Source organism: Pinus tabuliformis, chromosome 7 (genome assembly GCF_031772625.1).
Source record: "Pinus tabuliformis cultivar Carrire ecotype Pingquan chromosome 7, CPIR1, whole genome shotgun sequence".
Lineage (NCBI taxonomy): Eukaryota > Viridiplantae > Streptophyta > Pinopsida > Pinales > Pinaceae > Pinus > Pinus tabuliformis.
The window spans coordinates 1,656,262,092-1,656,285,067 of record NC_142293.1 but is presented as its reverse complement, the minus strand read 5'-3'; the positions used below and the strand labels follow the sequence as shown (position 1 = coordinate 1,656,285,067).

At 39.2% G+C, this 22,976-nt stretch overlaps 1 pseudogene; it reads left to right on the top strand.

Moving 5' to 3' along the window:
- The first annotated feature begins 7,632 nt into the window (after positions 1-7,632).
- Positions 7,633-9,871, top strand: LOC149254814 (sugar transporter ERD6-like 16 pseudogene; annotated as a pseudogene).
- The last annotated feature ends 13,105 nt before the right edge of the window (positions 9,872-22,976 follow it).

Below are 22,976 nucleotides of genomic sequence, written 5' to 3'. Positions count from 1 at the left end.
ACACTACAATCCTGTGCCACTTGTCCTCTCAGTGAACAATTACCAACTCATTGTTCTAGGGTGCACTCCAAATATGCATCTGATTCCATTTAGAAATGCTAATGACTGAAACCAATATATCTGTGACCTTCCCTTCTCTGCTACACAGTCCCTTAAGAAATCTGGTCACCCCCTTCCGTGCAATCACTCACCTTCCAAGTTCCTAGGAATTCGCTATCCCGGGCCATCCATCCCTTGGCAAGGATTCCTCACATTGGAAGATACAAAACCAAGGCATATACCTGCATCAAAACCATCATACTGATCATATCATGCTCATGGAAATGAATGGACACTATTGGGTACTAGTGTCCCACAATGGCCCTGCTCCTGAAGTGATTTACCAGCATACCGCCGAATTTTCAAATTTTTTTCGCTGCTACTGCCGATTCTTGTAGTCTATTTCAACCACCCAACCGTCATGTTCACACATTCCTACTCCAAGCACATAATTTCCATTAGATTCAAATAAATTTAAATAACCTCAAATCATACCTCATTGGTAGTTTGTCAATAAGGTACAATTGCGATCCTGTTCGCTTCTTGTCACAACAATTCAAACTAACTGTTTTATCAAAACATCATGTATAAACATATCACATCTATTTAGCTCAAAACACAACCATCATAGATCAACATCATAAATCGCATGTAACCATCATAAACTAAAATCATAGATCACATATAATCATCATATACCATAGTCATAAGTCACATGCATAATAAAAAAAAATAAAATGCTGATACTTATCCTTTAATCAATCCTTAGCTTCTACCTTTGTCTTTATTCTATATGCACTCTGGATCAGTTGCCACACTAGACAAACACCTGGTGCCTTCTCCTCAAGCATGTGCACATACACGTAGTGTGCATCACACACATACAACTACACATGTCATACAACACCATGCAATACATGCATCTACACTGATGCCATATGTGCCACATATACACTATAACCACTTGCACAATGTGTGCACAACATCACATGTACACGACACGACCTACACAATGTGGACATGACGCTACATGTACATTGCACAACTGTACAATGTGTACACAATACCACATATACACAATACCACACACATGAGATGTACGCGACACCATATGTATACAACATCACATGCATGACATGTATACAACACCACATGTACAAAGTGTACACGACACCACACGCTCACAACACCACTTGTACAATCATGCATAGAACACCATATGTACTTAGCACCATATGTATAACATGTATAGAATTCCATATGTAGATAGCACTGCATATCCAACATGTACATAGCATCATCTATACACAACACTGCATATCCAACATGTGCACAACACCATATGCACACAACACCACATATCCATCATGTACATAGCACCATCTATACCCAACACTGCATATGCAATATTCATACAACACTATCTGTACCATCCTGTACATAACATTGCATAAAAAACATGTACACATGCTATGTATACACAACACTGCATGCGCACAACATCATATATGCAACATGTACAACATATACAACATATGCACAACAATAGTACCTCACATCCAAAATCACACTATCTCTACCAAGAAACCTTTCTCCCAGTGTCTTATCTATGCTTGTCCCAGCATGTCGCAGACCACACTGCTTTCATTTCGCTGATGTATCCTTCCACATTACCTGTCATAAACATATGCATAATACAAGTATACAATATCAATTCATATCCACATGATACTGACCTCATATATTTGTCGTGACTACTCTTCCCACTTGATTCCTCGTGAACTAGGAATCTCTTCATTCCATTCAACTGCATAAGAATCACTCCTCCAAAAGAACAATCCATGAAAACCCTATCAGATAGTGACAACATACATACATACATATATAATCATTAGCATAAAACAATCATCATCCTGCCAGACAATGACATACATACATACGTACATGCATACATATATAAACATCAACATAATCATGATCATGACATTATTACCAGATAACATAAGGTATAGGTTAAGAAAACTTCCTTTATTCATGCAAAACATTGAGAACAATTGTTCACAACATATCCAAGGCATCTGACACCTTAGATCAATTTACTTCACCTTCTCTGGTTACCTTTCTCATGTCTGTACTGCCATTGTCCATTTACCACAATGGACCAACCAGTCCAACTGATTGTCATAGTCTTATCTCTTGCTGCACTTACTCATGCACAAAGCTTCATTTGAGTCTTACATTACCCGTTGGGTACCACACATCTCTCCTCGAGCTCCATTAACTTTCCTCTTTCTGAAACAATTCCCAAGACTCAAAACATAAAAAGGAAATACCAAGAAAAAACCAAGAAGAAAACCATGAAAACCAATAACAACACGACATTGCAACAAAGTGGCATAGCTATGCACTAAACACACACAAAATCACAAATCAAGTGCAACAATCACAAAAGACCAAAAGCACCAGGCTAACAACAGACACCATGACTCAATCCCCATGGTTCCCAAGAAAAACTCGTCTCGAGCCTTCTTCAAGATTCGTGGCAATCTCTCTTGCCATGCAACTCCCTACATTATACTGCCATAAACACATAATGTTAGTGTATAAATAAACATAAAAATACATCAGTTATCTTATCTTGTCGTGCCAAGCTTACTTTCTTGCAAATGAACACATCCACATCATCTCTTAAGGGACTCCAATCCTTTGACATATCCACCTGTAACTAAAGGCTAGCTAATTTACCTTGCAAGTACATATTCATGAATCTAGCACATATCCACATAATGTCAACAAAATCAAGGTTAAGAAGACTCCATGTATGTAAAGAACTCATTTTTTTTTGGAATTAGGGTTTCCAAACCTAGCTAAGGAAATTCTTGCCTAATTCCTTTCTTTTACCTTTTTCCTTGTTGTAATCGAGGTTTACTATGCACTGCCACATCACCCAACTATTAGTTATATAAACACATCAACTATTACCTTGTCACACCCAACTATTAGTTATATAAACACATCAACTATTACCTTGTCACACTAATACCAAGCATGTTTCATACAACTTCTCACACATGTGAACCACATGTTCCACATATCAAGACAATCATATCTATCAATTCAAAATCAACCTTTACTAGGACTAACAATCATGTCATAATACATAGTCAACTCATAGTCACTAGTCATAATACATAATGCTACAACTATCACCTATACTCAAGTACATGTTAGCTATCTCAACTCATATGTATTAGCACAATTGTCCTAAAACAAGATCATTTGAACACATACTCATATTATGCAATTCATCAAACATTCAACAAACTTGCAACATACCATGTTAAATAAATCAACTAGATGACGTTATCAAACAATCAAGCACCAAATATACAACATAAGCAAACTCGTACCTTACTATGTCTCAAGGGAGGCTATCTTGTTTGCATAATCAATCTAGTTAGCATGATATAACTTCACAACATATCAAATCAAACATAAATAAGATCATGATATCCAGAATAGTCACTAGCTAACATGCTTACACCATAACTATACACAATTATCATTCATGCATAGCAATCACATATGTACAATTGGTCTAGATTAGTACAATGTCGACTCATACCTAAATATCGTAACCATAACCATCTGCATAGGCCAATCCAATTTAGCATGATACATAACATCAAAGTATAAATGATATAACCCTAATCATCAAGCTAACTATCATTTAACAACCACAAGTTAACCTATAAGATATCTCATCAACAACATATAACATAATCCTTAAGTTATCTAACCTAAAGCAACAATAGCAATGCATACAACCATAGGTTACTACCATTCTTGACTATTCGACACATGTGCATATAACCACACTAATCAACTAACATTTATCATGAATGTAACCATAACATCAAAAGACATGTACATAACCCTAATGTATATAAGCCTAATGCATATAACAATCATTGACTTACATTCTTGCATGCCAAACATACAATACATGTATGACACTATGCTCTTACCCCAAATTCCAAAGCTGCAACCTTATTATGATGCTCTACATCTCCGGCTCTATCTCAGCCTGTTAGTGTCAGTCTTTCCAGCCTTCCTCCAGTGATCAAATATGCTCTTACAAAGTGGTCTCAGAGTGTCCAGGTCAAATTTTGTCATTTCAAAGAGTTTTCAAGCAAAATTTGGTCACTAGGCATTAGGTCTAGGGTTTGCTTTCACTCCTTCTAAAGTTGTCCAAATGTCGGTCCATGTCATCATTCTGCTGAGTCTATCATCATTCATAGGGTTGTCATTATCATGTCAGTGTCTAATGAGTCATTTTACACCTTGTTCATGCTTTAGTTGCGCCTAGGCAAGGTCACTTCCCTCTCCTAGGGTTTTGAAAGCTAAATTCTCTTGGAGGGTCAAATCATTGGAAAAATTTGTATCCTGATGTTCATACACCTTCCCCTATCATTAATGTACCTTATTAAACACTTCCCATCACTGAGATTCCCCAAATTCCTCATTTTTCCACAAACCCTAGTTTCTTGCTACAACCTGGCAATTTTCTAGGTTAGGCCCGTGTTTTGCCCTTTTGGACCCCTTCCCCTCACTTGATCTCCACGATTCCACTTTCCCCTGCTTCCTAACATCCCTCCCTACTTCCAAAAATTTCCCCAAGAATTTAGAAGCCTCTTATCCCCTTCATTTCGCTTCATTTCGACAAAATCCCTTGTTTCACACATCGGGATAGGTTTTACTCACATGATGTTTCTGAGCAATCAAAGATGAATTTGGGAAAACTGAGAGAGGTTTTTGTCCACAACATGCCAAGGAAGAAAAACCTCCTTCACTTTTTACACAGGTGTCATGGTTTTAGAGAAATGTCAAAAATACAATCGCCAGATCCAAGGAGGTTGAGCAAAGCACTAAAACGGCGAAAGAGGCTAGATCTGCTTCAAGTTTTGGCCAAGGCTTCTTTGGCTGAGAATGGTACTTGATTGGGGACCCCCAGCCCAAATTTCAACAAGTTTGGAGAAAATTTTGTCAATTGTGAAATTTTTGGTTAAAAAACAAGTTTTTTGGCTCAACGCGTAGCGCGCCGCGCGCGACCCATAAGATTGGGAGGTCCAAATCACAAATGGTTTGCATTTTTGGATTTTTCATGATGAAATACACATTCTCAGCTATTTCCAAGGCATTTCATCAAGGTTTGGGTCCCCAAAAGGTCAAAAAACATGCAAAAAATGACCTCACTGCCCCTTTTTGGACACACAGGAAGCAGTCTTGGGAGAATGAACTTTTGGAGGGGAAAATGGACACCAAATTGGAAAATTCCACTTGGGTTGGAAATTAGACATCCATACCTTTCCAATGAGCTATCGTGAGCTCAATTTGGATGCCAGGAAGTGCCCCAAAATCAGGTGGAAAGGCGCGCGGCGCATAGGGCTCAGGCGCGCTACGCATCAGGATTTTTTGCAAAGTTTTCATCTTCAGCTCAGGAAACGAAGCCAGTTTGACCAGTTTTGACTTGTGATGGGATTTTTCACCCTCCTTGATGTAATTAATGTAACTTTATGTTGACTTGACACTTATTTACCTATTCTAGATGATTCATTCATAAAATAACAAAAATTTAATGAATGAATTGGTTTCCTAGCTTATAGAGGCAAGTTGTTTTGACTGCCTAGATTGTAGTGCTTTGTTTAGAATTGGTTGAAACAGCTCCTAGGATGATGAGCTCGACCCCTAGAGGCAAGGGAATGTGTTAGCTTGCCTATATTATGTATTTTCTTAGTCATTTTCAGGGTTGGACTCTTGGGAATAGCTTGATACACTATTGTACATATTTTATCTGCAATTTTGGCAAAGGATAGACCAGGGTTTTGCAGCACTATTTGGGATTCATGTGGCCTTATGTGTTGATGGTGTGTTTCTCTCAGTACTTGTAAGTTGTGTATGTGTACCACTTTCCTTATTTAATCTTCTGCAATTAAACAAATGAAGTGTTAAGGTAGAATCCATAAATTTGCTATGCTCTGCCTTTAAGTTTGTTTTATTTTCCATGTTTTCTTCAGTTTAAGGAGAATCCTTGATACTTCCTTGCTCTCCTTAACTCCTCACCTGTCAGGTCTATTCATTCAATCACTTTAAAGGCATCAAAACAATCGCCTATCTTGCCCCAAGTAGAGCTCTGCAAAAGATGTGCCTCATCCCCGCACCCAAAATTGCCTTTCCCTTGAATTCAACAAAAATTCAAAAAATAAATTCCACAGTCCTTGTACTTCATACCTAGCCTAAAATTAGTCATCAATTCAGTCATCTCGAGCCTCTTTGATTACCTTTTTCCGAGATTGACCAGAGAGATCCCTCTCCTGTCCTCGTAGGGATAGCTACGAGGCTGAGCTTGGTTTGATGTTGCCTCGAGTTTTGCCTTCCTTAGCCTGAGGAAGATTCGAGCGCTAACATAGTGGCGACCATACTGGGGAAGATGTTTTGATGTTGATGTGACATTCGACTTGTAGATTTTCTTGCTCCGGTACATGAAATCAAGTTGCAGATCTGATGCTGATGGTAGACAGCAGTCAGACACACATATGTAGGCTAAAACATTCACCTGGCGACTCCAACTCGATCCAGACAGTCCAGTGCTCGCTGATCCATTTATGCAATGGTAGGGTATGTGGCAAACCCTGCACTGTGTGAAGCTGCAAAAGAAGTAAGAAATCAGTTAGCAGATTCTGAAATTAATGAAGAATTTTTCAGTGCCTTGCTTCAATGTTTGAAATCTCCAAAGTTCCCTCTTGAAGCTAAAACTGGTGTTTGTGAATTAGTTGTTGAAAGAGTTGAGAAGGAGATTCAGTGTTTAGATGAGCAGATCCAGTCATATGATTTCCAAGACCCTAAAAAGTTCTTGGAAATCCTTCCTCCATCGCAACAAGAAATCATAGAATTGCCTACAGATGTTTGCATTGACAGTGTGCAGCTGGAGGTATGTATTGCGGAATTGGGGCAGCCAACAGAGTCTGGCTTTCGCGATCCAATGGCTACATACATGGAAACGTTTTTCAGTTTGATTGATGGATCAGGCTGTCTTTTCCGTGACTAGGCTCATTACGTGCATGAAGGGCTGCTAGCAATTACATCTGTGTCCTGGTGGAAACATTTTCAAGCGGCGTCATCCTCAGGTTTACTTGAATGGTTGATCTGGCATTTCAGTATTACCTGATCTACTATTTTTACAGCAAAGTAGGGTAGATTTTGTAAATAAATAAGCAGCCAAAAGGCAGCATTTTGTTCCAGTTTCATTACAGTTTTAGTGTGAAGTTTGCTGAGCAAGTGTTTCAAACATTTCAGTCAAGTTTCAGTCAATAAATGTTTCAAAGTTTTGTGTTAATTGTTGAAATAATGACTCCATCGCCCAATGGACGGAGGCACTGTCTGCTCTCCCAAAGCTCTGCGGTTCTTGGCACCTCCAAGAAGCGGCAGCTGCCATCCCCATTGGAGCCAATGTTAGACTCCGTCTTGTCAGCCCGCTGCAGTCAAATTCACCAAGCTGATGCCACTAGAGAGAATAGATGGTTGGCAGCATTAATGGCAGAGTTTGGAAATAATAGCAAGGACGTGTTTCTCGACCATGAAATGATACATCGAGAGATTCTATGGCAAGTTGCACTTATTGAGGATTCAAAGGCAGTGATAAAGAAAAAAGATGGCAATGTTTCCACTTCCAGCAGTGTCAAAATTGATTTGGATGATAGCATGTTGTCCCTCATATCTCATGTTTTGGCTCTAATTTTACATGAAGACAATGCAGCTTGTGAAGTAGGTGCTGACAATGGTCTTGTTAGTGTTTTATTGGATATCTTGTCCAGTTTTTGCCTGCAGGTATCAAAAAGTAAGGGCCAACCAGATTTTAAGTATGTGACACCCATGCTACTAGTTCTTGATAATTAGCTACAGTTGCAAGTCACATCGAAGTATGTGGTGAAAGCATTGTTAGAAAGTCACATTATGAAACTATCTCCAGCGCAGCAGAAGCATGGTAAAATCAAAGGATAACGTGTTAGATCATGAGAAATTTGTTGGATCGTTAATATTTCTCAGTCATTACTGCTCACCCATTGTTGCTTTATTTTAATCCGGGAGTCAAAGGCTATGACCACGAAAGGAGTCAGACTCGTGGAGGAGCCAGTGTTCAAACATGATCAAACGGCAAAGTTCATTTGGTATGAGGGAGGAGTTCAGTCAAAATAGTTCCAGGAAGCAAGAGAAAGTGATTTTCCGGATATTTAACATTACAAGGAAAGTTTTAAGTGGATATCAGATTTATAAATTTGAGAAGCTCAAACCAAAGACATGGACGACATCTTGAGCATTAAAGGGCAAAAATGTGTTTGAGTTTGCCTGCGCGGCGCACAGGCAGAGGGGCGCGGCGCACTGAGCAAGCGCAGCGCATTGGGCGCAGATTCACCGTGCATTTTTCCTCTGGCGCGGCACATCCAGGGCGCGCGGCGCACTGGGCAGTCTGTGCGGCGCACACAACCTGGGAGCCTGAGAATTGCCCAGATTCACTCCAAATGCCCAAAAACGCGTGAATTCGCCTTGGGACGAATGCTTGAGGATCGCACTGAGCTTATTAATCGATCAGGGACCTAAAACTTTAAGAATCGCCTCTAACTTGCGTCAGATGATTGAAGGCCTTGATTTCAGATGGTCCTTTTGGAGCTGTTGCGAAGGTCACATTTGAAAGCCAAGGCATCTGAGAAGGAAATTTTTCAGCAAAAGGCATATTAGAACACTTAAATGTCACCAAGAAATCTACTGATTATCTATGGCATACAACAAGCATTAATATTTCAGAAGCAGACAGTGCATTCTGATTGCAGGGCGTTCAAGCGGTTATTGGGTCTGAGTGGAGCAACCTCCGAAACTTAAGTATAGGGAGTTATTTTCCCAATACTCTTACTCATAGGTCTTTTTCTTATTCCAGAGTCTCCAAGATGACTGGCAAAGGTTGGTCGTGAAAAAGATTTTGAAGTAGCATTACAAGCCCTTCGAGGAAAGGATTGCAATGTGTCATGCGAAGCAACAGAGATAATGGAATACATCAACGAACTGGAGAGTCTACCCAAAACTAGAATACTTGACCTGTTCCAAAGAAAATATGCACGTGCTGTTATTGTTTCCTATCAATGCGAAAACGTGCGTATTGGTTGTAACATGTAGGCTTTTCTTCCGGTCACACAGCATCAATTACTGTTGCTATAGTCCAGGTGCTAATGACTGCAGTAGGTGCATCATTGATGGACAAATCTGGAAGGCGCCCACTTCTAATGATTGCTGCAGGAGGAATGTGCATAAGCTGCTTTATTATTGGACTATCATTTTACATACAGGGACATTTTGATGGGTCTTCTCTTCTACTACTTGCAAGAAAATTATCATTAATTGGTCTTTTGGGTTATATTGCAACATTTTCAATGGGCATGGGTGGAATTCCATAGGTCATAATGTCTGAGATATTTCCTTTGAATATGAAACGTATTGCTGGCAGTCTGGTGTCTCTCACAGCTTGGTTTGGTTCATGGATTGTCACCCTCACTTTTAATTCTCTCTTCTCTTGGAGTTCTACAGCTTCCTTCTTTATATTTTGCATTGTCGCCTTCACTGTGCTATTCGTGGTAAAGCTTGTACCAGAGACAAAGGGACGAACTCTGGAAGAAATACAATCTTCTATCTCATAAAATTCTAGGGGAAGAAATCGGAAGTTTGTCCATAGAATCATGGCTTGGTTGAATTTTATGGTTTGCAATGAAGTTCTCATGAAGAGTCTGTAAATATTCTCTTTACTGATATCATATCAATTTCATTTATTATTCTCGTAGAAGAGCTCAAGTGTCAGGCTATTGCATCTTCTATATTAACCACAGCTCTCGACCTTGAAACAGTGGTATTGCATTTGGTATTCACATTGATATCGCAGGTTCTGCAGTCGGCATGCCGGTGGCTCTAATTAGAAGCGGGATCTGACTTATATTTATGAAGTCCAGCCCTGCGTGATCCAGAGAATGAATGGCGGTTTGAAACAACGTCTCATAACGTTCCACCTCAGCAATGTTATCGCTAATGGTGTTGCACATGTCAAGCTGGTAATCAAACGGTGGTGACACAGGTAAATGTCTTCAAACTGAAAACACGTGGTGAGGTTGGTAAACTGCAGCTACGATTGTTCAGGTGGAAACTTATTTAAAGGATCAGTTTTATTTAAAAATTGGTTTCATTCAAATGGAAAGCGAACAGTCATAGACTGAACGCCTATATTTAAACAAAGGCACCTGCAATGTCCAGGCCTACAACTCCGTCCTCTAATAATAGTCGCCGAGCAGATTCTAGACCAAATTCAAATGGACATGTAAGCAAAAACGCTCCAAAGAATACACCACTGCCATCCCCAGCTGCAACACAGGTTGCAGAGCTGAAGGTTGCAGTTAACAATTTGGAAAAGGAAAGAGACCTTTACTTTGGAAAACTAAGGGACATCGAGAGTATATGCCAGAACTCTGAACTCCTAGAAATTCCGGCAATCAGAACAATTCAAAGACTGCTCTATACAGATCACTATGAAGCCGATACTCTCACTGATCTAGTAACAATGAGTATAGCAGAAAATGAAGCCTCGGGCCATGTTATCGAGGACTGTGAAGTTCAACCTTCGAGATCCAGTAACAGGGATAATCAAGATGATTTATCCTTATATGATTCTGCAGCACTATACAATGGAGAGTATACTAAGCCCTTTGTTACAGAGCACTTGATGATCATACCAGGCCAGACGACCACTATTTTTTATTAAAAATGTTTTTTCAAAAGGCAAACGTAAAGTAAAAAGTCAAAGTCAAAGCTAAATTTAAACCGTAGATACTTGCCACAGCAGAGAAAAAGATTCGATTGCCTATGTTTATCTTCAGTAAATGGGATTGACACCTGTAATGCCACCTCTTCATCAGTTATCAACAGATTCGAGTAGAAGAAGGAGCGCTATTCTATCTTCAGAAGCGCTGATTGTTTTTTTTAGTTTTATTTATTAATAATGATAAAACAAATCCCTTGTCTTGGGGTCGATTTGTTTTCCCCTAGCAGAGTTTATTTAATGTATTAAAAATCATTTTGTAAAGGGGGAGAGAGAATTCTGAGAGCGGTGCGTGGAGGAAAATAGAGTTTCATTGTACAGTTTTGACAGGGATTCAATAAAAAAAATGCAGCTCTGTCTCCTGAGATTACTGTGGTATGACATTTGACATATGTTGCCTCTCTGTCTCATACGTTCCTTGTTATGTTTACTGTTTCATTTCATAATCATTTCTATTGAATACTTTTAAGTGAGAAAGGCAGAATTCAATTTATTTGCTCTGTCTTGAGGAAGTGTTCATATTTAATGTTTTCTTCTGTTTGACAAGGATCCATCTTCTATGCCCTTGTCGACTTCTCAGCAGTCTTGCCATTCCGTTTATCTCAATTTAATTGTTAAATTTCTTGCCTATCTTGCCTCAGGAGATAATCTGTGTTTTTGATTACATTTCCCTGTTCAAGTTGTTCTTTGCCCCATGCAGCCCAGAAAACCCAATCATTCATTAAAACCCCTTTTCATATCTCTTTACTAGCCTAAAATCAGTATTCTTTATCGGTCATCTCAGCCCCTTTGAAAACTTGTCTGCCGAGATAGACCCGGAGAGAGCCCTCTCCTGTCCTCGTAGGGCTAGCTACGAGGCTGAGCTTGGTTTGATGTTGCCTCGAGTTTTGCCTTCCTCAGCCTGAGGTAGATTCGAGCGCTAACACAGCCAACACATTAACATCCTAACATACCAATATCACCCTGATGACCTAAATTGCATGCTATGACTTCACAAAGCATGTTTTACCTACTATTCATGCATAACGATAACCAAGACCATACATGCATGACCAAAACCATTACTCCATTGTATACATTGCCTCATGCAACTATCAACTTGCATAAGCAAGGCTTAATCAACTACACATAAGCATAACTACATGTAGTCGAGCATAAGCGATCAATTCTTGTAATCAACCTACAAGACTAATGCATGTAATCACATAACCAAGAATGCAACCCAACGTATAAGGATGTAATCAAGCTACATATACTCATGCAACCAGTCATATACTCCTAACGATGCATTCCATAAAATCAACATGAAGTTCCTCATGACAACCTTACTACAACCATAATCAATCATTATACAATGCAAAAAGCACATGGAATCACTACAAGAAAAAAGGACATTGGTGAGGGGTGAAAAATGTCACGATAAGCTCATTGGTGATGGTCAAAAGAGCATTTGTCACCAAAGGTGGCGTCGCCAAAAGTATAGGTGTTGTAGTGACATTCAAAGTCTGTCACCAATAATGATTTATAATGATGGATAACGACCGTCACCATTTCATATGAGCAATGGTGATGAACCATAACCTCCGTCACCAAAAACTGAACGTCACCAAAGGTGGCGTTGCCAAAAGTATAGGTGTTGTAGTGAAATTAAAAGTCTGTCACCAATAATGATTTATAATGATGGATAGCGACCATCACCATTTCATATGAGAAATGGTGACGGACCATAGCCTCCATCACCAAAAACTGAACGTCACCAAAGGTGGTGTCGCCAAAAGTATAGGTGTTATGGTGACATTCAAGGTCCATCACAAATATTGATTATAATGACGGATAGTGACCGTCACCATTTCATATGAACACCAACAATTTATTATGATGGATCTTTCATGGCCGTCACTATTGGTACATATATATGGTGACGTTCGTTGACCGTCACCAAAAGCCGCATTACCAGAAGTATAGGTGTTGTGGTGACGTTCATTGACCGTCACCAAAAGCCGCATTACCAGAAGTATAGGTGTTGTGGTGACGTTCAAGGTCCGTTATGAATAATGACTATAATGACGGATATCGATCATCACAATTTCATATCAACAACAACGATTTACAGTTATGGACCTTTGAGGGTCATCACTATTGATGTGTATATATGGTGGCATTCGTTGACCATCACCATTTCATATTTGGTGAGGGTCGAAAAATGTCACCAAAGCTCATTATTGATGGTCAAAAGAGCCTCCATCACCAAAAGTTGATCGTCGCCATTCCATATGGATGTCAGGGCACGATGGAATTGAACCACCAACCTCCTGCTTGTAAAGCAGGTGCTCTTCCATTGAGCTAGCACCCTTTAAAGAATTAGACTTAAAGTCTCGACAATATTTTACTAAACAAGCAAAGCAACATCAAAGTTGCAGGTCCCTACCTAATGGTTATAGAAGTTATGAAAAGTGGGTGGAGGGAAAAATAATTATGTATAAGAGAATCAATATGCTTAGTTGAATACTCAATTAGAAGTGAAACTCTGAAGAAATTTATAATTTATAAATGACCTATAACTAGAAAATACACCAAATATTGCAAAGGAAATGTCATAAGTGGATAGCATATGGAAGAAAAATATTGATGAAGATAGATGCAATATGTTATAAGTTGAGTGAAATAAAAATCTCAATGCTGTTGTTTGGTGTTTAGATATCTGAATGATATCTAAAATTCTTTGCAAATGTAACATGGATCTTCGGAAACCATGAATGACATATGATAAAAAAAATTATATATATATATATATTTCCCCTTTACATAAATCAACATGAAAATGGGAATTTCACAAGTCCGCACTCAAAACATGACAACGACCAACAAATAAAAGAAATTAACTTGGACAAAAAGCAATAGCTTCACCTTCATTCTTGAGTTCCTTCTATTTATTTGAATTTGACTTGTGACATTCTTTATCTGACAAGGAATCAAAATCATCACTAGTATTAAATTCATCCAACACGGACTTTGGAGATCCCACTGACATCTGCATTTTTGTTGCCATTCCTGAAAATCATGGAGATCCATGTCTACAGTAGAATAAGATGTGTATTTGCTACTCAAGAACACATTCCTTATTAACCATTGTTACCTGACAGAAACCAAAGAGATAACACAATATCAACGTACACAAAATCCCCTACTGAAATATAATCATAACTTAACTAAGAAGTCTAAAAGATGTTCTTAATTAATGAACTTTGTATTTGGAAATTTTGTTTCTTTATATTTAAAAAATACTATGTTGTACAACACTTCTGTTTGTTTATCTAGGCAATTATATCATAGCATATGTCACATGGTAGAAATATACAATACATAAAGTAAAAATACAAATTTGCTCAAGAAAATAGATTTAGAAAAGAGCTTTGAAAACTATAAGTTTGTCATCAAAGCTTTAATTAGTTTAACAACAAACTAGTTGGAGTTTGAAAACCAAAACCATTCATAGGAAACTGTTGGACACCTAATCCTCTAAGGGTTAGTGTGGAAGCTGAATAAACAAATGAAGTCCAAGAGACCTTGGGATGTGGAATCCAACGGTCACACAATGTACTATAAATGTATATCATTTGTTAATAAAAATGCACTCTCATGTTTTATCTTTCATATGCTTTCTGTCATGTGTGTGTTTAACATGGTATCAGAGTGGGCGATCTCCTGCCCTGCTCAAGTGTGAGCCACCTGTTTCTGTGGCCTTTGTAAACCAATTCTCTCCTTCTGATTATACTTTTATGAGCATTTCTTAGAATAGAGGTTGTTACCTCTATTAGCACTGCCATTCCTCTGTTGTGAGAAGTCCTGGTCCTCTGCGAGTTAAATTATCTATTCTGAAATCCTATCAGCCATATTTTAGCTGCATTCTCTGTGCACACTAACCCAAATAGAAAATCTTGGCAGCTCTGACACTTCCACTGGCCTGAATGCATCATTATTCCCCTACAACTCACTATTATTCCACTGGTCTGTTCCTTCTGCTACGCTGCTCTTGTCGCTGCTCCACCTACATATAAAATACTCAGCTCTCCCCACTGGTTGCCATACCCATACAAACCTAGCACCTAGCTTTGTTTCCATTCTACCGTGTTCTACATTCAATCTGACAAATTTCTTGAGAAATATTGAGGTTGATAGAACCATGGAGAACCACAACTTCAAGTTCATCTGAATGAGTCGTTTTAGTAATGAAAATTCGTACTGCTAAAGAATATGATTTTTTGGGTCATTTGAGGAGCCAAGGCACTACTTTACGCTGAAGTTTTTTGGGACGAGTTTACGCCACACACTCTGGTCCAAACATTGATAAGTGAGGACAAGTTGTTTGCTCAAATAAGGGGTAAGTTTTTAACTCTCATCCAGGTCAAATCCACATCCAAAGAGACCACGATTTTTGGACCATAAGAAGACTGCATTTTGTACATAGAGCTGGGTAAACACAGTAAGGGACATGCTTGCTAGGTTGATTCGAACTAGATCTAGAGATTATCCCTATTGCTTGTGTATCAGTGGCCATTTCTTATTTTCAAAGCTGCATTGGATTTAATGATAGCTAATATGACTATTGTTAGAAGAAAGTAAGTGTTGAAGCTTTTGGAGGAGAGTTCCATAGCTTTCCTTGATCACTGATATTTCAAGAAATAATTTCTAGGTTTGTTCTTGGTCATTGGGAGCTGAATTCCTCCACCAAAAAACCCATTGTATTCAGTTCTTCCCCCTGGAGTAATTATGAGGTTTTACTACTCCTATTTTCTATCTGTATATTCAAATTTCAAGGAAGAAGAGACTGCTTGTGCGATAAATCAATTTACATATTGTTATATATCAACAATGTGTTAAATTCTGGGTCCGATATAAAGGTTTTTGAAGTCTGTTTTAGTGCTTGAGCAGTGTATGGGATCCAAAAGAGCTGAGGGAGCAGTGTATGGGAACTGAACTGGTGGGATTACTGGACTTATACACCATCGGCTACGTATAATGATGTAGCTTTGAAGGTAGCGTGTGGCTTGTTTGAAGGGAATGATTTCAGCCTTATTAAGTCATTGTATCTCCAGTTTTGGGACGCTTTGATGTGTTGTACAGAAAGGAGCAAATTTTGAGTGTATATGTGTCATTGTAGAGCTGAAATGCTACATTGAATCAACCATTGTACCCAGATTTACAACAATTATTGGAAGAATTGTAGCGCTGCTTGAATAGCGCTGGGGCTGAGTTCTTCAATTTGGATTCATTCACTTAGATTTAGTGGCTGAATTGTTGGTGCATTTCCAAAGATTATTTATGCCAAGTGAATTGCCGAATTCTCCATCATTGTGACCGAGTTTACCAGTGCAAAAAGGGGTCTAAGTTCTAGGCTATGGGACAGAATTTCTTCAGTCAAAGAAGCTGAGCTTTTCCGTGGTTATTTTGGTAGAAAATTCTCACCAAGAAGAACGAGTTTCCCTTAACTCTACAGACCAAGTCCCTATTTAGCACCTGGACGAAGTTCTGCTCACAAAAAGAGGTTTGGTTGTCACTGCATATATACCCAGGACGAGTTTTGAGAGAAATATTGAGTTCAGAGATCGAATATCAACTTATTAAAGATGCCATGTTCGCTGAAGTCTCCAAGGATGAGTTCTTTGATGAAAGTAAAGAGTTTTCCCTTTCTAATATTGCTGACTGAGTTTATCTCTTGGAGGGGTGAATTAATATTGTCTAGCTAGCCAAAATATCTCCAGTTGGTGCGTACCTGGACTTATAAAAGCAACATTTTTTCTTGTGGCTCGAGTTTATTATGATAGCACTGTCTCGGGTCGAGTTACTACACATTTATCAGCTCATGAAGATTTTTTCTAAAACGGTCAAAGTGTGACATCAGTTCTGGGCGTGTTTTCCCTATACCAAAGGCACATATATCCTCTATTTAAGAGTTCGTGTTCCTCTCTTCATCCCTATACTGATATATATTATATTTGTTTGATTTATATGGCTGAATAGATTCATGTGGCCTCAATCTTGAGAGTTGAGTCATTATCTGTGTACTAGGGCAGCGTATTTCTATAATATAGTGTTGGGGGATTATTATTTGCAGTTGCTGCTGCCCCAGTTGTGGCATTGAATTTAAAATTCATTATGTTTTTTGTGTTCAGTTTTGAAGTTCCTGTAGAGTATTAAAGTATATAGAAGTTATCCCCTTATTCCAAAAGTTGTATGATTTCACCATTCAGCGAAAACTTGGTGCAAATCAAAATTGGAGCAACTTCTAATATCTTTGAAAGTAAGTTAAAATAAGTGTATTTAATAGAGTTTGATTTGTTGATAAAATGGGAAGACTTTATGGAGTATTAGAGTTACTAAATATACTAATACATTCTAGTGTCGAAAACATAGTCAAAATCAACAAAGACTCTCTCTTTGAAATTATACCTATCTACAATATGCACAAGAACAGATTGATTTTTTACAGCTTGAATCTCAACTGCAGCAGGAAGAATTACAACATTGGAGTCATCATTCTGAACTTGTTTCTGTTCAGAACAATGAAACAAACTCCCATAAGCAGCAGGTTGATTCAGATCCAGTGCTCATTTCATAAGCAGATTTGCATGTAGATGTAGAAGTTCAGTTTGCACTTCCCAAGCCCATCATCAGACCTTTAGAAAAACTTGTCCACAACAAGCACAAAACTGGTCTTGGATATGACAAGGACATTTCCTTTCATATTCCAGACTGCTCCAAACCAATCCAATTTCAAAGTGTTGGATTTCTTCAAGACAGTTCATCTTCACCTACTCCTCATGATAGTTCATCTTCAGCTGTTCCAGATTCTACCCCTCTTCCACATCAACAGATTGTGAAATGCCAACATTGTGACCGAGTTGGCCATCTGAAAGATCACTGTTTTGATCTTCATCCATGTAAGCACTGTCATAAAACCAGGCATTCTTCAAACAGATGCTTCAGAAACAAACCTCCTGCAAGAACAAAGATTCATCTTGGATGGATCGCTTCTTGGTAATAGGCTTCAAGCCAAGAAGATATTTCACTCATATGTCAGAACTTGTTCAAGAGTATTGAACAATCTTGCAGTTGAGTTTTCTCCATCTTCTCGCCTTGTATCTGATAGGGCTGGAAATGATGGTCATCTACAAGCTTCAAAGTCAAATCAAGCGAGCTTGAGCCACAACCTGCCATACCGGATTCAAAGTTGTAGCCAGAGACAAAGATGCCCCTGAGCATGCCTTCAGTTGGTAATTTGGAACACTTCCTCTAGCAGAAGACTTCAACTTCTTGCCAGTTTTGGAAGAGTTCTAGGAATTACATTAAGAATTCTAGAGTTGTTGGTCATCCTTAAACCATCACAGGTTGAGACCTCCCTTTTCAGGTTGAGGTTCTCCTTTTATGCTAGGTGAGACCTCCCTTTATTGGTTGAAGGTTTCCCTCTTCAAAACAATAGGAGCACTTCCTCTAGCAGAAGACTTCAGCTTCTTGCCAGTTTTGGAAGAGTTCTAGGAATTGCACTAAGCATTCCAGTGTTGGTGGTCATCCTTAAACCACCGCCCTTTATACCAACATTTCAGAGAGCACATTCAGCCTAGTGCTACCATGCATTTTTTGCACATTTTGTATTACAACTCTCTTCTTGGACTTATACATAACCCTTATGATTAAGGGGGGGGGGGTGGAATGTTGGACACCTAATCCTCTAAGGGTTAGTGTGGAAGCCGAATAGACAAACGAAGTCCAAGAGACCTTGGGATGTGGAACCCAACGGTCACACAATGTACTATAAATGTATATCATTTGCTAATAAAAAATGCACTCTCATGTTTTATCTTTCATACGCTTTCTGCCATGTGTGTGTTTAACAGAAATGAACAGGACAATGGCCAAAGTCACTTTCATAAAAATAAAGCTAGAGTCACTATTGTCATTGCAGATAACTGAAATTTGGGCAGTGGTCTAACAATTAGAGCTTATTTGTAGGGAAGACTCATCAATACCATCATTTTTTTCCACGGTCTGTTGTGTCTCTATATCCAGACCAAATATCTTGTTATTCTCAAGTTCTACCTTTCAAGTGTTGATTTTCGGCTCACCCTTTAAAACATAATTCTACCACCCCATTTGATTTTGTTTTGTCAAGAGAATTGGTAGGACCTTCCCATCCTCTATTTTACATCAATCAATAACCATCCATCAATGATATAAATAATAACAGATACACAACAAAGGCCAAAGATGCACTTGTTGTATACCTATGTTCTAGGAATCATCTGACCTTACTGGTGCAAAGAGCTCACCTTGAAAAAATAGCATCCACGTGGAATTTACAAAACCAATCAAAATATGAACATCCTTTTAATCAATAAAATCTCTGACTTAAAATAAAAGTGGCCTAGAATTGAATGTTATATCAACCATGTCAAGTAACTAACATCAAGTGAGAAATACAGGCCATGCATATTGGATTAGCGAAATAATTGATGTGATAATGCTCAGAATCAAACAAATGACTTACAACTAAGAAACGCAAATAAATGACTTACAACTAAGACATGAGGTTGCCCTTTCAACCTTGTTGTTAAATAACTCTTCTTTATGTCACAGACCATTAAACTTTTTCTGATACCAGGTAGAAGCAGTATTGTAACATTAACCTCTAATAAAGTCTGTGTCCACGACTAATTCTCAAGGTCCACTCCATAACCAGCTGTTGTGCCCTACAACAACCCCCCATTTCATATCATCTGTATTTCTTTACAATCAACATATGAAATGGGTCCCTTTTAAAAAAATAAAAAATTAATTGGCATTAATGAATTTGTTCGAAAAAGGTATGATAATCAAATGTGTTTGTGAATTGAAGCCTTTTTCGAATAACAATGTTCCCAAAATAAAACAATATTTTGTTATTGCGATAAAGCGATCGCAAGATCGCATATCGCAATAACAAGAGAGACGCATTTAAATGGCACTTTGGTCTTTGCCGATGCGATATCGCTATCGGCGATCGGCGGTATTCAATGCATACACAAAAAGAGCACATATCTTACACCCCGATGCGACGCTATATCGGCGATCGGCTATCGGCACTGCCTCTCGTGGGAAAACACTTTAAGTTATAAACCCCGACTCGATGCGATATCGCTATCGGCCGTCGGCGGAATCCCATGCACTCTCATAAGGCGCTCAGGTTTTTCCCCGATGCGATGCGATATCGCTATCGGAGGTCGGAAAATCACTTAATATGCATCTGGTAATGTGTTCACGCGCTAGTCCGATGCGATGTCGCAATCGGCATTCGCCAGGACTTCTTTCAAACGATAGTGTAACTCTTTCCCCCGATGCGATGCGATATTGTTCATCGGTAATCGACATTCTCAAAAAGTGATTGCTTTGAGCCTTAAAATTATATTTAAATCCGGTTGATAAAGCGCAGATTTCAAAATGCCGTTAAATGCAGGGATAAGGTAATGCATGCGTATTTAATAACTTTGCCCCTTCGATTAACGAATACTTGCGTCTAAAACATTATCATATCTGTTGCACGCGTTAGGGGGTCATTCAGCTGAATAACAGTGTAAAGGTCATTTAATGGGTAGCAGGCCTTAAAAACACCATTAATGCATATGCGATCTCTTACCAGTGATTGGATCCGCAGCCACTTTTTGAAAATTAATATCGCCACGCTTCAAGTGATATATATCTTTCCCATTATGCTTTGTCTTCATTATTTCTCGTGTTATGATTTCTCTTGCATTTGTGTAGAGTTCGTTTGTTGAGAAAAGCCTGAACATGATGGGGAAGAAACACAAGAGGACTGCTAGTTCCACTGCAACACCTGTTGCAGGTCAAGCTGCTACAATTTCGAAGAATGGCCTAATCTCGGACACTACGTGCACTGGTCTTTCTAGGACCACATGGCAGGGCACATATAATTTGTTAGAGGCCGAGCAACCACAAAAGGCAGTGACAAAGGCTAGTGTGGATGTACTAAGGAAGTCTGATGCAACTCTCAAAGACTTGGCCGACTCCTTTTTACACAGAATAGCGGCCAGAGAGCAGGTCCTCCCTTACACAGATGTGGTGCGCTGGGCAATTGAAGAAATCCCCATCACTGATAGAACTTTTCATACAAGGGATGGAAGGATTTTCGAGTCGTTCAAGCCTGATGACCTGAGGCGAATGTATCATTTGCCTGAACCGGAACTAGTCTATAACAGAGCCTTCGTGGAGAAATTTGTAAAAGAAAATGAATCACCATCCGAACCCCTCCGAGATTGGAGGCAGAACCCAGCCAAACACAAGCATGAAAGTTCGGGTAAGTACTCCAACGTTTCTTTGGCTTCTCCCTATTGCTATGCGGGGATTATGATGTGTAGATTGTGGGGATTACATGACTCCGTTAATATCAATATTGACATGGTTCCCCTAATGGAAGCGGCTGTCAATAGTATAATTATGGATTGGGCCACTATTCTTTCTGATAAGTTGGTCGTAGCTATTCGTGAATTTAGAGCCAAAACTATAGTCACCGAAAGGAAAATCCCGCCATTTTATTATACTGCTTACATTATGGATACCCTGTGTTTTAATTCTGAGTTTCCTGTCCTCGGTTGGAGATGGACCACCCAAGATCCAACACCCATTCATTTATACCATCAGAAATTGTGGAAGTCCTCTTACAAGGACCATTTGTACCAAGTTTGTAATGGTTTCATGGTGCCCATTTACTATTCTATTTATGACAAACCCATTCCCAGAATTTCCTATGAAGCTTCTTTTGACTTACCAGCCGTAGCAAGTTGGTTCAGGGAAGAGTATTTCACCTATATCAAAGTTTTTGGGAGTAAGGCTAGGCCGCATGTCCTCCCTTTATATATCCCATACAAACTGTTAGCCCGGGAAATCTGCTACCAGATTATGGCCGAGAGTGTCACACAAACTCATAAAGAGGAGAAGAAGAGAGGTTGGCCCTCTTTTCCTTTAAGAATTGGGGTTTTTACTCTGCTTAATTACAAGCATGCAGAAAAAGAAGCGACAAAACTCCAAACTTTATCCCTGGCCACTATCCCAAACAGACTCTATGATCCAAAGCAAACTGCCTACACTGCCCTAGAACAAGCAAAATTAACAAAAGTTGATCATCAAGAGGATATGTTTGATGACCTGTTCGCAGGTGCCAATACAATAAGTCAAACCAAACAGCTTGCCAGAATGAAATACAACGATGAGGCGTTGACTGAGTTTAATAAACTTAGGGAGCAGAGGTTGCAAACTCTGCCTCTAGATTTATTATCCACAACCCCAGCGTCTTCCTCAAGCGAGCCTGGTCGGCAACAGATACATCCACCTCCTGTTACAACTAAAGAACAGGATAAACAACAGGAGGAAAGGCAGAAGAAGCTGCAGGCTGAGAAGCAAAGACAAGAGCAAGCAGAGAGGCAGAAAAAGGAATTAGAGGAGCAGCAGCGGAAAGCACTTGAAGAACAGCAGAAGTTAGAACAAGAAAAAGAACGGAGCAAAGCCCCTACAAAGCAACATAAGCAAACCTCCACCGATCCTGAATTGATTAAACAATTGAACCAATTCGATTCCATTATCAGTGGTAAGGAAGGCTCCAAAGACAAAGACACCTCTAAAACAAGCGATGCGCCCGATACCACTTCTTCTCAGGTTCTAGGAGGAACCAACGGCCCACCCATTTCACAGGATGTCGAGGTAATCAATAAGGACCCTTCCGATCAAATTGTTCTCCAGGTGGAAGAAATTCCTCCCCTGGATATTTTCTACAGCCCAAAGCATAGAGCTGTTATTAAGCGCTCTAAGAAAAGACGAAGGCTTGATCAACCTTCTATCTTTCCTGAGCAAACAGTCACGGGCAATATGGTCTGGAAGGAGGATTTGGATCCCTCCGATGATCTAACAAAGCTGTCTCAATTCGCGGGAGCTTATTCTGCAGCAACTATCGACAAAGCATCGGAGGTAAGTCTTCTGT